Source organism: Balaenoptera acutorostrata, chromosome 8 (assembly GCF_949987535.1).
Source record: "Balaenoptera acutorostrata chromosome 8, mBalAcu1.1, whole genome shotgun sequence".
NCBI classification, from domain to species: domain Eukaryota; kingdom Metazoa; phylum Chordata; class Mammalia; order Artiodactyla; family Balaenopteridae; genus Balaenoptera; species Balaenoptera acutorostrata.
This window is the reverse complement of record NC_080071.1, coordinates 56393402-56405600: the sequence shown is the minus strand read 5'-3', so window position 1 is coordinate 56405600 and position 12199 is coordinate 56393402. Positions and strand designations below refer to the sequence as shown.

The 12199-nt window shown below is 39.5% G+C and overlaps 1 protein-coding gene across 3 annotated transcripts in view; it reads left to right on the top strand.

Moving 5' to 3' along the window:
• SF3B1 (splicing factor 3b subunit 1) overlaps positions 1-12199 on the top strand; it is a 60148-nt gene that overhangs the window by 673 nt on the left and 47276 nt on the right. For all 3 annotated transcript variants that reach the window (XR_009008966.1, XR_009008967.1, XM_007190463.3), the window contains exon 2: positions 2159-2232. The gene's annotated coding sequence lies outside the window, so the exon portion shown is untranslated. The remainder of the gene's footprint in view (positions 1-2158; positions 2233-12199) is intronic.

The following is a 12199-nucleotide window of genomic DNA, read 5'->3' as shown; positions in this document are numbered from 1 at the left end:
CAGTGTCAGATAATCATATGGTGTAGAAAAAAGTAAAGCAGGGAAAGGAAATGGAGAGGGGTAAGGTGGGGTGCTGTTTTATGTAAGGTGGTCAGGTGGGCCTCTGAGGAAGTGATAATGAACAGAGACCTAAATGAAGTGAGGAGGTGAACAATATGACTGTTTGAGGGGGAAAGTATCTTCAGGTGGAGGGAACAGCAAGTGCAAAGGCCCCAGACAGAAACATTCTTGCCATGTTTTATGAGGAGCAAGGGCTTTGGCTCACAGTGAGCGAGGAGGAGAGTGGCAGGAAATGAGATCAGAGGTAGTGAGGGCTTTTTTATAGTACTTGGGAGGCCATGGTACCAACTTTGGATTTCATTCTATGTGTGAAGGGAAGTCATTTGAGGTGATTTGATCTGATTTACATTTACATAAATATTCCAGCTTCTGTGTGTATGTATGATTATTATTTTCTGCTCTTGCTTTGTTCATTGCAGTCATCCCTTACTAGATGCTTTGTGGAGTGAGTTGAAATCACCAGCTACAAAGAACGTCAAGCACTTTTCTTTTTTAAAAAAATAAATTTATTTATTTATTTATTTATTTTTGGCTGCCTTAGGTCTTTGTTGCTGCGCGCGGGCTTTCTCTAGTTGCAGGGAGCAGGGGCTCCTCTCCGTTGTGGTGCGCGGGCTTGTTGCAGAGCACAGGCTCTAGGCGGGCGGGCTTAGTTGCTCTGCGGCATGTGGGATCCTCCCAGACCAGGGCTCGAACCCATGTCCCCTGCATTGGCAGGCGGATTCTTAACCACTGCGCCACCAGGGAAACCCTGTAAAGCACTTTTCAATACAACACAGGATGTACTTGTTGATTGAGGTGGTTCTGTAGCTGCATCCAGACAATTGTATATCAGATTACCTTCAAATACACAATCCCTGCTTTTCTTGCCTTAAAGCTTAAATATTACCAGTAATATCTTCCTTTAAAACACATTTTTACCGTATTACTCCCCCACTCAACATCACAGTGGTTACAAGTTGCCTACAAAATATAGGCATTACACTGCCACATCCTACGAAGTTCTATTTCAAACTATTGGTATTGTTAACTAGAAAGCCTGTTAAACATATTTTTCAAAACAATACATGATGTACTTGTGAACTTAATAGAAGGCCTTCTTTTATTAAATTTACCAAACATTTTCTTACTGAACTCTTCCGAGACATAAGAAAATATCTACTGAATTGGGTCACCCAATTGAATAGTTCCCCCCCACTAAAAGAAATTTTTTTAAGGCAAGTAAAGGCATCTTTTCAGTAGATGACAATGTATGGTACTCGCTGGACTTCTCAGCAAAGAGTAATATGTCAGAAGTTTAAAAGTGATAAGAAATTCTGGTTCAGTTTTAGTAGATGATAGTGCTTCTATAAATTGTGGGCTAAAAATCTGTTTATACAATAGGAAAAGATTGGTAGTAAATTAAAATTCAGCAGAGACCTGCGGGAAGCAGTACCTTAGAGTCCAAACCAGTTATGCTGCCAAAAATATATTTGACACAATGCCACCTATTAAATATTCTTGCCAAAATAATTGAATCTGAATCTAGTCAAGCTTTTAGGTATGCCAGTTTAAACAGGGGATAGAAGAGCATGTTAACTGACACCAAGGGGATATAATCTGCCAAATACAGAATATGGGAAATTCTGTAGGACAAATGAGCCAATTTCTTCAACAAATAAATGTCAAGTAGAGAAGGAGGATTGGGGGTGTGGGGGGATTATTGTAGATTTATAAGATTTAGGAGGCATTGTTTTGAACAAACCAAATATTAAAAGACATATACAAGACTGGGAAATTCAACTGAAATCTCTACTTCAGTAAAGATTTGTACTGAAGATTACAGGTGAAATATGTTTGTGATTTACTTTAAAATGATCCAGTGGGGGTGGAGGAATAGAGTGTATGAAACAAAATTGATCATTTGTTGATAATTACTGAACTGGATATGGATAATTGGGAGTTTATAATAGTATTGTATCTAATTTTTGTGGATGTTTGAAATCTATATATATATTTCTTCTATCTATATCTGTATATATACACGTATATATAATGTTTGTATTTAATTTCTGCCTTTCATGTGATCTTTACAAATGAAATTTTCCTGATTGACTTCCAGGTAGAAATATACTTTGACCTTTTGCTCACTTTGGAACCCTGAATACAGACTGAACAGAACCAGAAAGTCTTCAGGTAAATAGAGATGGCTATGACTTTGTGTTAAATACTGTTTTTAATCAAGCCTCTGGTCAAAACAAATATAGGATGAATTTTAACCACAGAATAAGACCTTTAAACATCACTTATATTTCCCTCCTGAAATAAAGCAAGCTTTCAAAGTTAACATAATCTCATTACTGGCACCTTTTTGATCAATAGAATAATCTTCCCAGCATGCTCAATGATCTCTTACAGGGACTGTCTTTGTGAAGTGTTTGGTTGAAAGAACACCTTCCTTGACTGAATCAGGAACTGAATTACGAGAGATTAGTGTAATTACAGATGTTAGTTTCTAATAAAAATCAACTATCAAAGGGGATTAACTAGACAGTTTGTCCTTACTGATTGGCTGTGTCAGTTAGGGACCTGTCAGGGAAATTATACCAGTTATTTTAAACAAAATTTAATATAAAGACATTGTTAAATAGGGATTGGAGAACTAAGGTGACATGCTTAAGTCTTCTGACACAAGTTCTGACAACATGTGTGAAATGTTGCCAACCAGAGAAGCTGAGAATCAAGAGATTTGGTGCAGGGACTTCCCTGTTGGCACAGTGGTTAAGAATCTGCCTGCTAACGCAGGGGACACGGGTTCGATCCCTGGTCCAGAAGATCCCACATGCCATGGAGCAGCTAAGTCCGTGTGCCACGACTGCTGTGCCTATGCTCTAGAGCCAGCGTGCCACAACTACTGCAGCCTGCGTGCCTAGAGCCCGTGCTCTGCAACAAGAGAAGCCACCACAATAAGCCAGCACACCGCCACGAAGAGTAGCCCCTGTTCACTGCAACTAGAGAAAGCCTGCGCACAGCAACGAAGACCCAGCGCAGCCAAAAAAAAAAAAAAGACCATCTTAGATTAAAAAAAAAAAAAAAAAAAAAAGAGAGACTTGGTGCAGTACCAGGGTTTTTATTGGGGGCTGATCACATAGGCACCCTCTACCTGGGTGCTAAATTTCCAACTCCCCAAGGAAAGCTGTTGTTTGGCATAAGCCATATTGCTTGCACAGTTTAGGCACAGTGAGACAGCCTTATCATTTCTGGGAATGTTGGAAACTCACCTGAAATCCAAGTTCCCAAATGCCAGCGAAGGGCCAGCCTTGTAGGCAGGTCTTTCAAAGGATAGCAGGCAGGCCTGATTCTTTGCTGCTCTAGGGCTGGGGGAACAAGGAAGAAGTTGGTGTTATTAGAACTTAGAAACTTGGTGGAGGGGTACCAAAATGCAGGAAGCCCGATCTCTAAGGGGGAGGGCACTGCTTGGCTGGTGCTAGTGCCTAAGAAGCATAAAGGAGACACACCTGCTACTCCCAAACCCCACGAACTAGGGCTCAGATCTCTGAGGAGGAAGCACTAGTTGATATTGGTGTATCTGTGTTGGCGCAATGAGGCCTTTTTGATTCAGTCTTTCGGCACATTGACTAAGACCTTAGGAAACAGGTTTAGGGATGTTAAGTAACTTGCACACGCTAGAAAGCAGCATAGCCAGCAAGTAAACCCTTGTCTTTGACTTGAGTCAGAGAGCTGTTTTATCCTACATGACTTCGTGAAAGATGTAGCAACAACCTTGTAATACTAAAATTTTAGAACTGTTTTTTTAGGTCGCTCCGTGCAGGTTGCAGGATCTTAGTTCCATGACCAGGGATTGAACCTATGCCTCCTGCAGTGGAAGTGCGGAGTCCTAACCACTGGACTGCCAGGGAATTCCCATAGAACTGTTTTTTAAAGCAGGTGAATTAGACTGAGTCAAAACTAGAAATTTGAGCAAGAGGAAAGAGGAAGAGGATAATTGAATACCGGGGGGGGGCCACAAAGGGTGACAGCCTAGTTTAGGGGCTCTTCTCAGCTTTCCAGATCCAGAAAGTTTTAGTTCAGGGCATTCAGAGTTTATCAAGAAAGCAGATTCTTCCTGGTTATATGACCAACCTTCTGATCTGACCCTAGAATTCCCCTTTTGCTGCTCCCTGCCACACACTGTAGCATCTAGCCACATAGAACTGTTTCTAGATCCTCTACAGACACGGTGGTGTTTTTTTGCCTACACTGCCCTCTTTTCCTAAAGGTCCTCCTTCCTATTCCCACCCCTGTCTCCTCTATTGCCTTTCATCTGGCTTACTCCTTTTCATTCTGTGAGACTGACCCAATGTCACCCCACCTAGGAAGCCTCACCTTAGGAATTAGATATATCTATAGATAGCATGGTTTGATACTTCTGTACTATCCTCCTAAAATACCACAAACGTATCTAACTACTCTAACCACTTTGTATTAGAATTGTTTCTAATACAATTAGAATTGTAATTAATTAGTTAGAATTATAATTGTGTCTATGTGCACTGGACTACAAAGCAACTGAAATACTGGAGTTTCTATGGTATTTCTATAATACATGAAGCCAATAGAATAAATATTTTATATTAGGATTACCATTTTAAAAATCTGAGATATAATGTCTATTCTCCTGTCTCCTCTTCTTGGTGTGAAACATTATTTCTTTAGTCAGTTTGCATAATGTGGGTTTCAGATCTTTCATATCTTGTGTCCTCCATCACAAATAATACATTTTGTTGAGATTGCTCTTTAAAGTGCTTTTGGTACGTCAGCAAGTTCTTTTGGGATGTGGGATGTGGTTGGTTGAGGCCAGGACACCTGCCCTCATTTAAAGCTGTCAGTTACTCTCTTACTGTTACCTCGCCTCATTTAAATTAAGCCCATTTCTCTTTTACTCATATTTTTTTCCTTTTAGTTTTGGGATTATTTTTCTTAATAGAAAACAAAGGAACAAATGAATTGGGGAGTTCACTTTGTCATCTGTTGTATTGAACCATCCACCTCAAGCACCAGACTTGGTTTCATTATTCTTGCTCCAAACAAGAGCTTTTTAATTTATCTTAGTATTTCATCATAAGCCTCAGCTCACTGAGAGTTTTAGCCTTTCTTGCACTATTGTTATAGGTTTCTGACACTTTTAAGTTTCTTTTTTTTCCACTCAAGAAAATTTTATTTTATCCTCTTTATAAGTTACTAAGTTTATAACCTGCTAAACATTTTACCCAAATATGGGAAAACTGCCTGGAGATGCAAAGCACAGTAAAATAATTACATGAAAAAAACAAATGAAAATACCTGTTAAAGTTGCTGTAGGTGGCAGCACTTAAAATTGGTAATTGGTATTTTTTAAAAAGTGCATAGCTTAAAAGAAAAGTTACATAGCTACAAGGTGATTCATTGTTGATTAACTGTTTAGCAGTTTTATTTAAGAGGACACCATAGATTTAATAAATTGCAATTCAGTAGACAATCCTAGATTTGATTAATTAAAATGTAATTATGCACTTGATTTACTCTTTGGACTGCATCCTGATATTGTTAAAACTTTAAAAATATTAATATATTTTAGCTTTCTTATGTAGAAGTCTATTTTCCACTCTTGGGGGGAAAATAGAAGAATTGAGATCATGGTATACATTCAGAGAACGTTTTACTGCTTGATTACATTTCTTGGTTCACATTTAAGACTTATTTATAAGAAGTAAATTACGTAGTCTTCAATTTAAGAATAGATGAATGCAGAAACATCATATTGGGAAAAATAGAGATCCCAAACTAAAAAAACACAACTAGTTGCACAGCTCTGAGAATTTAATAGTAAATCAACTTTTAAATCAGTTAACTCTGGCATCTGAATGCAAAATGTTTATCAGTATTACCTATATAGATGACTATTAAGAGATATGCAGCATTTTCAAAATCCCTGTGTGTCCTTTGTATGCAAGTTTGTTACACTGAGTTCTGTGGTAATTGTACTCTTTTCAGCAATATATTTTTTCCTGTATGATTGTTGGTCTCCATGTTATTGAGTCTCAGAGAACTCAGATTTCTGGCTGAGTATGTCTTCATTTTTGTTTTTGTTTTACCAGAGACAGATCTTCACATCCTCTCTGTTTTTCAAGCACCTTCAAAAGACAAGAAAACCTGTAAGACAGGAATCTGATGCTTAATCTGAAGGGTGCTCAGGCCAAGATCTATTTACTCTTGACCCTTGACCCTTGAACCCCCAAGGGGGTTAGGGGTGCTGACCCTCCTCATAGTCTAAACTCCAAGTATAACTTATAGTCGGCCCTCCCTATACTTGGCTCCTCTATATCCATGGTTCTGCATCCTCAGGTTCGAGCAACTGTGGATGTGGATTGTGTAGCACTGTAGTATTTACTATTGAAAAACACCCAGGGCTTCCCTGGTGGCGCAGTGGTTAAGAATCTGCCTACCAATGCAGGGGACATGGGTTCGAGCCCTGGTCTGGGAAGATCCCACATGCCGCGGAGCAACTAAGCCCGTGCGCCACGACTACTGAGCCTGCACTCTAGAGCCCGCGAGCCACAACTACTAAAGCCTGCGCGCCTAGAGCCCGTGCTCCGCAACAAGAGAAGCCACTGCAGTGAGCAGCCCGCGCACCGCAACGAAGAGTAGCCCCCGCTCACCGCAACTAGAGAAAGCCCGCTCGCAGCAACGAAGACCCAACACAGCCGTAAATAAATAAATGTTTATTTAAAAAAAAAGAAAAGAAAGAAAGAAAAAAACCCACCTGTAAGCAGACCCTTGCAGTTCAAACTCATGTTGTTCAAGGATCAACTGTACTTCAAACCATTCACTGATGCAGCCTTTATGATGTATGCATAGACAAGGCAGTCGTGCTATAGTATCTCTCTGCTGCAGGTCTTCAAGGCATATTCCACATTCCCCAGCATCTTTACTCAGTATATCCTTAGATTACCAGTTGATTATAGAAGAATATGAGGAATATGGAGTCAGATGGAAGAAATGCATAGGGCAAGATTATGTGGGAAGGGGCTTGAAGCTTCCATCTCTTTTTTTTTTAGTAAATTTATATATTTATTTATTTTTGCCTGCATTGGGTCTTTGTTGCTGCACACGGGCTTTCTCTAGTTGCGGCGAGCGGGGGCTACTCTTCGTTGGCGGTGAGCAGGCTTCTCATTGTGGTGGCTTCTCTTGTTGCGGAACACGGGCTCTAGGCGCACGGGCTTCAGTAGTTGTGGCACACGGGCTCAGTAGTTGTGGCTCACGGCCTCTAGAGCGCAGGCGCAGTAGTTGTGGCGCACGGGCTTAGTTGCTCCGCGGCATGTGGGATCTTCCTGGACCAGGGCTCGAACCCATGTCCCCTGCATTGGCAGGTGGATTCTTAACCACTGTGCCACCAGGGAAGCCCTAAGCTTCCATCTCTGAGTGTGCCACTCTCCCCAATCTCCATGTATTCACTGACCCAGAAGCTACTGATTTATTTTTCTTATGTAGGCCTCCTATCATCTTTTGACCTTTTTTAAAGTCTGATTTTATCAAGATGCTTCTTATTTATTCATATTAGCATCTTTGTGTTTGAACTCTTTCCTTTTTGGAATAATTTGTGATTTTATAGTATGTAATTTCTGCCAACATCCCCCTTCTTAAACAGTCTTCCTTTTAAGAATCTGGTGTAAAAATTAAATAATATGTATACTGAATGTGTTTGTATATGTATAACGTTAATGAATACATAAAATACACTTAACCATTGGGGAATGAGACATGTGAGGTAAGGCTTTTACTTTTCATTTTATATCTTTTGGGGGGGGTACTATTTGAATAATTTATAATATACATTGTTTTTTGGAATCAAAACTAAATTATTCATGACATTGGATTTGGCAATGATTTCTTGGATATGACACCAAATGCTCAAGCAACAGAAGAAAAAAAAAGATAAGTTGGACTTCATCATAATTAAAAGCTTGTGCATCAAAAGACACTGTCAACAGGGTGAAAGTCAACACACAGTGAATTAGAAAAACTCAGTTTCCCACCTTTGTATTTCTCCTGTGTGTCTCCTTTGCTACTCACACAAAACAATTCACTTTTTGTCACCAAATGTGTGGAGGTTTGTCCCACACCAAGTAATTCTCTGTGACACCAGCTGGGTGTCTTACAGTTTAACTCAATTCTAACACTGTCTACCCGGAGATAGTGTCAGATCCCACAGGCTAAGGGCTTAGTCCCACAAGACTGCACCCGCCCTACTTCATATGCCAATCACAAGTAGTAGGTTCCCAGGTTACCCACAACTTCTGTCTGGTTTGCATACAAATCAGAGGTTCCCATAACCCTCTACTCAGGTTCGATCAATTTTTAAAAATTATTTATTTTCGGCCACATCCCGTGGCATGTGGAACTTCCCCAACCAGGGAGCAAACCCTTGCCCCCTGCATTGGAAGCATGGAGTCTTAACCACTGGACCACCAGGGAAGTCCAAGTTCGAGTAATTTTTTTGAGAGGCTCACAGAACTCAGGGAAACACTTAAGTTAACTAGTTTATTAAAGGATGTGATAAAGAATACAGATGAACAGCCAGATGAAGAGATACATACGACGAGGTCCTGGAGGGTCCCGAGTGCAGGAGCTTCTGTCCTCATGGAGTTGGTGTGTGTCACCTTCCCGGCATGCGTGTGTTTGCCAACCTGGAAGCTCTCTGAACCCCATACTATTGGAAATTTTTTGGAGGCTTCATCACATAGACATGATCAATTATTTACTCCATTTCCAGCCCCCCCTCTTTGGAGAAGTGAGGAGTGGATGACTGAAAATTCCAAGCTTCTAATTATGACTTGGTCTTTCTGGTGACAAACCCCAATCTAGTAGCCATCCAGGAGCCCACTCAGAGTTGCCTCAATAGAATAAAAGATGCTCCTAGCGCTCTTCTCCCTTAGGAATTCACTAAGGGTTTTAGTAGTTCTGTGTCAAGGACACCGTCAAAGACCAAATATTAGAACAGGAGATGCTCCTAGTGCTTTTATCACTCAGGGTTTTACAAGGGTTCAGGGGTTTTAGGAGCTCTGTGCTAGGAACTGGAGGCAGATATATATATATATATCTGTGGTTAACAATAACCACAAAAAAAAAACCCAACTCAATTAAAAAATGGGCAAAAGACTTGAATAGACATTTCTCCAAAGGAGATACACAAATGGCCAATAAGCATATGAAAATATGCTAAACATCCTTAGCCAATAGGCAAATGCAAATCAAAACTACAATGAAATACCACTTCACACCTATTAGAATAGCTATAAAAAAAAAGTGTTGGTGAGGATGTGGAGAAATTGGATTCTTCATGCATTGCCACTGTAAAAGGGTGTAGCTGCTTTGGAAAACAGTTTGGTAGTTCCTCAAAAAACTAAACATAGAATTATGACTCAGCAATTCAACTCCCAGGTGTATATACACTCAAAAGAATTGAAAACAAAGACTCAGCAGGTATTTGTACAACAGTGTTCATTGCAGCATTATTTATGATAGCCGAAAGGTGGAAATAACCCATGTCGATCAATAGAAGAATGAGAAGAATGGATAAACAAAATGTGACATTTATATATATATAAAATGAAACATTTCTCAGCCTTAAAAAGAATGAAGTTCTCCATGTTCTTGGATTGGAAGAATCAGTATTGTGAAAATGACTATACTACCCAAAGCAATCTACAGGTTCAATGCAATCCCTATCAAACTACCAATGGCATTCTTCACAGAATTAGAACAAAAAATTTTGCAATTCATATGGAAACACAAAAGATCCCGAATAGCCAAAGCAATCTTGAGAAAGAAAAACGGAGTTGGAGGAATCAGGCTCCCCAACTTCAAACTATACCACAAAGCTACGGTAATCAAGACAGTATGGTACTGGCCCAAAAACAGAACTATAGATCAATGGTACAGGATAGAATGCCCAGAGATAAACCCACGCACATATGGACACCTAATTTACAACAACGGAGGCAAGAACATACAATGGAGAAAAGACAGCCTCTTCAATAAGTGGTACTGGGGAAACTGGACAGCTATGTGTAAAAGAATGAAATTGGAACACTACCTAACACCATACACAAAAATAAACTCCAAATGGATTAAAGACTTAAATGTAAGACCAGACACTATAAAACTCTTAGAGGAAAACACAGGAAAAACACTCTTTGACATAAACCACAGCAAGATCTTTTTTGACCCACCTCCTAGAGTAATGTAAAAAAAAACAAAACTAAACAAATGGGACTTAATTAAAATTAAAAGCTTTTGCACAGCAAAGGAAACCATAAACAAGACAAAAAGACAACCCTCAGAGAGAGAAAATATTTGCAAATGAAACAACAGACAAAGGATTAATCTCCAAAATATACAAACAGCTCATGGAGCTCAATATCAAAAAAACAAACAATCCAGTTAAAAAATGGGCAGAAGACCTAAATAGACATTTCACCAAGGAAGACATACAGATGACCAAGAGGCACATGAAAAGATGCTCAACATCACTAATTATTAGAGAAATGCAAATCAAAACTACAGTGAGGTATCATCTCACACTGGTTAGAATGGCCATTATCAAAAAATCTAGAAACGATAAATGCTGGAAAGGGTGTAGTGAAAGGGGACCCTCCTGCACTGTTGGTGGGAATGTAAATTGATACAACCACTATGGAAAACAGTATGGAGGTTCCTTAAAAAACTAAAAAATAGAACTACCGTATGACCCAGCAATCCCACTACTGGGCATATACCCTGAGAAAACCATAATTCAAAAAGAGACATGTACCACAATGTTCATTGCAGCACTATTTACAATAGCCAGACATGGAACCAACCTAAATGTCCATCCACAGATGAATGGATAAAGAAGATGTGGCACATATATACAATGGAATATTACTCAGCCATAAAAAGAAACGAAATTGAGTTATTTGTAGTGAGGCGGATGGACCTAGAGTCTGTCATACAGAGTGAAATAAGTCAGAAGGAGAAAAACAAATACTGTATGCTAACGCATATATATGGAATCTAAAAAAAAAAAAAAAGGTACTGATGAACCTAGTTGCAGGGCAGGAATAAAGAGGTAGACATAGAGAATGGACTTGAGGACATGAGGTGGGAGGGGGAAGCTGGGGCGAAGTGATAGTAGCATCAACATGTATACACTACCAAATGTAAAATAGTTGGATGGTAGGAAGCAGCAACATAGCACAGGGAGATTGTCTTGGTGCTTTGCGATGACCTAGAGGGGTGGGATAGGGAGGATGGGAGGGAGACTCAAGAGAGAGAGGATATGGAGACGTATGTATGCATATGGCTGATTCACTTTGTTGTGCAGCAGAAACTAACACAGTATTGTGAAGCAATTATACTCCAGTAACGGTCTATAAAAAAAAAAATTTCTGACATATGCTACAACATGGATGAACCTTGAAAATATGCTAAGTGGAATAAGCCAGACACAAAAGGACAAATATTGTATGATTCCAATTACATGAAATATCTTAAAAAGGCAAGTTTGTATAGACAGAAAGATTAGACATTACCAGGGACTCAGGGGAAGGGGGAATGAGAAATTGTTGCTTAATAGTTACAGAGTTTCTGCTTGGGGTGATAAAAAAGTTTGGATATATATAGTTGTGATAGTTGTACAGTAGTTTGTACTTAATGTAGAAATGCATTTAATGTACTTAATGCACTGAATTGTATACTTAAAAATGATTCAAATGGTATATTTTATGTTATATATATTTTACCACCAAATATAAAAAAAAAATAAAGATGGCAGCCAAGTATGGCTAATGGGCCAGAGTTTGCTGTCCCTTGCCATGGAAGATTGTGGCATGAGAGTCCATTTAACCCTGCTTTAGCTCCACCCACCTGAGGGTTCCCAGGACCATTTATGTTGACAACCTAATAGCAAGACACCTCTGCTTGTTATCCTTGCTCAATGTCTAAGAGTCCCTCTAATAATCATTCTCTCCTTTAGCCTCATTATTATACAGCTCAGTGCTTCCTCTTTCCTGATTTTCACTCTTAAACCTTTCCTTTGTGCCTTTGGAACCTCTAACCTGTGATTCATAAAATCTCCTACTCC